The sequence below is a fragment of the Halictus rubicundus genome, chromosome 14 (assembly GCF_050948215.1).
Source record: "Halictus rubicundus isolate RS-2024b chromosome 14, iyHalRubi1_principal, whole genome shotgun sequence".
Classification (NCBI taxonomy): domain Eukaryota; kingdom Metazoa; phylum Arthropoda; class Insecta; order Hymenoptera; family Halictidae; genus Halictus; species Halictus rubicundus.
The window spans coordinates 2,130,949-2,134,830 of NC_135162.1; the positions used below are offsets into that span (position 1 = coordinate 2,130,949).

Sequence of the window (3,882 nt, forward strand, 5' to 3'; positions counted from 1 at the left end):
AGAGTAAAAGTAACACGATAAAAGATAAACTATGACTAGAGTTAAGAGAAAGTAAAATAGGATAAAGTAAAATAAAAAATAAAAATGAGAATAAAATAAGTTAGTGTAAGATAGGATAAAATGTGTATAGAAGTTGAATATGTCGGTTTTAAAATTAAAATTGGTATGTAAGCAGCCACTGTGATATACAGTACGGTGATTAAAATGCAGTTAAAACGAGTAAATAATAAAGTAAAATGTATTGTAACGTGGACCTCCACTCGCCGCGTAGGAAGGCGGGGGCGGGGTCCACTCCGGGAATTTATGGGCTCAGAGGCCGGGCCGCGTACGGCCGTGAATACGCGGTCCTCCCGGTACTAACCGATTCTCGAAGGTTCTCGGAAATCGGGAAGAGCCTACTGCTCGGGCGCCAGGCACCGGACGGGTGCCACGCGAAACGAGAACGAAGTCCGCCCTTAGCCGAAGCTGAGGGAGGGAGGTGAACCTTCGGGAACCGCGAGAAGGTCGAGAGGCGCGAGAAGGGCCGGGGGTTCGGACACGGAAGGGAACGAGGACAGCCCTCACGGCAGGGCGGATCGCGCAGGTGGAAATATCGGTAGTCAGACTGGGCTCTACAATTTTATTGGCGTCGGTGGTTTTACAAAGCCGCGGCCACGTGGCCGCACCCGAGAGCCCGCGCTCTTCGTACACAGTTTGCGGTAAGGTGGAGGGTTCGCAACGCGCTGTTGTCGATCGGTAAAATACGCCGCGGGGGTGCGGTAGATCGGCACGAGAATAGCCCCTCGCCGAAGCGAGGGTTTCGCGGCACGCAGGTGGTCGGCGCGATCACGGTAGGACTGTCGCGGCGCGGTTTCGGCGAACGCTCGGCGAAAACTTCGCGATAGACTATGTTACGGCCCGATAGGAATAACGCGAAATGTAACGTAACAAACAGATGGTTGCAAACGATATCGGCGGCAGCTCCTCCGAGGAAGACTTCCGCGCGATATTTTTCCGGGAACTCGCAGCCGAGACTCAAGGTACCGGTGAATTCGGTACTAGCGGAATGTCCGAGGCGAGAAGCGCCTCGGCGCGCGAAAACTCGGGGAACAAGACGCGATATTACGCGTCCGACGGGCGACCCGCGAGCTCGCGTTGCCGCGAGGGCACGGGATCGTCGTCGGCCGACCTCGTTTGTTCCCCGACAGAGCCTGGCGAACCAACTCGCGAAAAATACACGAAAAGGGTCACTTAAGGGACTCACCGTTCCTGTCGGTACTACTGCCGCCTTCTGTCGCGGTTCGGCCCGCCTCGCTCGGGATGGTCTACCGGGTGTTCGGCTCTGGTTTCCTGTCGGTATCGAGATCGTGGTCCCGCGGTAGCTCGATATCGGAATTACACGCACTTCGCGTGGACGGTAATCGGGACGAGTTTCGATAGAGCCGGTTACACGGCGGTCCGGGCTGGTTCGGTAATTTGAGACACGATTCCGTACGGAAGTCACCGCGACAGTAATTCGGCCTAGTCCGTTCGCGTTACGGCAGGGTCCTCGCATCCCCACTCCTGGCCGTAGCCCGGCTTTTCCTCTAATAGGGCGCGCGACTGGCGCGAGATTCGGAACTCGCAGGATCGTACCTACGTCGGGTCCTTGGGCCCCAGACCTTACGCGAAAATCATTCCGAAATCGACACGCGGGGCAGATCGGTGACCTACCCCGGTATGGAGAGGGGGGGGGCGCCTACACCACCCTCGCCGAGGCCCCTTGCAATTGGCTAGGTGAGGCGACGGCAGGACCGCGAAATAGGTTGTCGGATGGTCGACAGGGGCCTTCGTCCCGCTTCGTCACCTCCGGGTTGTCTGGCCCGTGTGTGGCGTCGCCCATTCCTCGTTATTACCGGTGCACCGGATTTGCGTAATGGCCATGGTTTGGCGTAGGTGGTCCCGCGAAGCGCTGTGCCCTTTCTTCAGGTCGGCTGGATGCCGGGGTGCCGCTCGCGTACCTGAAACTTGCCGGGCTCGGCGTGCGCGAAAGGGTGAAAGTACGCGTTTCCTGTTGATTCGGGAGTTCCTCGGGGAGCGCTTCCTAACCTATCGAGCCGTGGTTCTATTCGCGACAACGTGTTTTACGACAGTCCGGTCCCTTCGTTCGGTTGTTAGGGACCCTTAAGGGCGGCGGGGTTTGTGCAACGTCACAGTATAAATAAATATCTAGATAAATAAACAGTTAAGATTAGTCAACTAAATATACCAATTAAGATATAACAAAGTAAGTGGCCCAAACAGGAAAGTGAAAAATTAAAGAGATACAACGAGAGAAGTATGAGACGGGTAGATAGAAAGAGAGCGGATGACAGATGGAGGTTAGAAAGGGAGAGAAGATAAAGCGACTGTAGGAATCTACCTCGGACAGAGTAGAGCCTGTCCAAGGGGGACACCTAGCGGGCGGTCGAGAAACTCTTTCGAGCTTCTCGTGCAAGAACCCACCGCTAGAGTGCTGCACCGATACTTGGAGGTACTCAGAAAATTTCCTTAGCACGAGGCCAAGGAATATCTGAGGCCTACACGGATCGGTGACTGATAGGAAATCAGAGCCGAATTAATTTAATCGAACGAGTCCGATTAAACAATTCGGCTGGTCTTGGCTCAGGAACGATATTCCCGGCTTATTCCGAAACGGAGCACAATTTCGACGAAGCGAGAAACGCTCCGACGTGCCGGTATTTAACAAGAGGTGTTGAATATTAGTTTTAATAAACTACCGGCACAGGCTTGCGCCCCAATTTCGCAATAAATAAAATCTAGAAACTCGGGAACCGAGTTAAACAACCAGCAAGCTGATTGTTTAAACAGCCGTCGAGTTAATTGATTAATTTAATTGCGAAATTCGTCGAATCGTTTCCACCTGTCACTTATGTACTCCGGATCGAAATTTCTAGAAATTTCGTTCCGAGCGACCGGGAAGGAGCCGTCAATTGCTTGTGTTTCGCTCTGATCGACGGTTAGCACAGGTGCCAATCGTCGGCAGAACAAAGACACACAACAACGAACGGAAAGGGGAGATCAACGGGGTTTACCGTGTATTTGACAACGGGCACTTGGACAAAGAGAGTCCAAATGACACCGTTACAAGTACACGGGGGAATAGACAGAAATTACAGAGATAGACAGAGAGGGTTTCGACCGCTTACCCCGCTCGGGTTCCCCGTACAGGTGTCGTAGTTCCCGGAGGTCCGGCTTCGGTGGAGGCGCTTGGTCTTCGGTGGTCCTCCTCGTCGGCGGCTGGTCGCGCCCCGCGATCGCTCCTCGGCTCTTGCGTAATCCTTAAGGGTGTGTGGTGCACTTAGCACGGTTTGCACTCGCGCGCGATTTAGGGAAGTCGCCGCGGCAACCCGAAAACTTCGTGAAGCGAAGGAAAATTTTTCTAATTTTCTGTTCGTTTCGGGGAGTCGAGAATATCTCCTCGATTCCTGGAAGTTGACGGGCTGTGGAAAGCAAGATTTTCTGCTTTTATAAAGGCTAATTGGGCCAATCCACACGGCACTGCAATGCGTGGCCGACCCGTGACCGAGGGGGAGCAAGCCCCGACCGCTCCGTCAACTTCCAAAAATCGAGTTAATATTCTGACTCCCCGATGGGGAGTGTATCGGATATTAAGCTGATAAGAACAGATAAAAGGCGTTTATTTAAAAAAAAAAAATGGTCCCCCGGGCTACATTGGCACCCGGGGGCAGGTACAACATACTCGCCTTTTGGCGAGGGCTAAGTTGCGGGTGCTTATTAGGCACTCCGCTTCAAGTAAAATAAAATTAGGGGTTTGGTGGTGGGGTGTGCGGTGTGGGGGCGTCGGGCCCCTGCGCGGCTAAAATATAAATATATATAATAAATAAGCACAACACGCGCACA

The 3,882-nt window shown here is 53.2% G+C and overlaps 1 non-coding gene across 1 annotated transcript; it reads right to left on the minus strand.

Moving 5' to 3' along the window:
* Window positions 1-3,494: 3,494 nt before the first annotated feature.
* Window positions 3,495-3,680, minus strand: LOC143361180 (U2 spliceosomal RNA). Its single transcript, XR_013083424.1, has one exon. It is a non-coding gene; the product is annotated as a U2 spliceosomal RNA (small nuclear RNA).
* Between the last annotated feature and the right edge of the window lie 202 nt (window positions 3,681-3,882).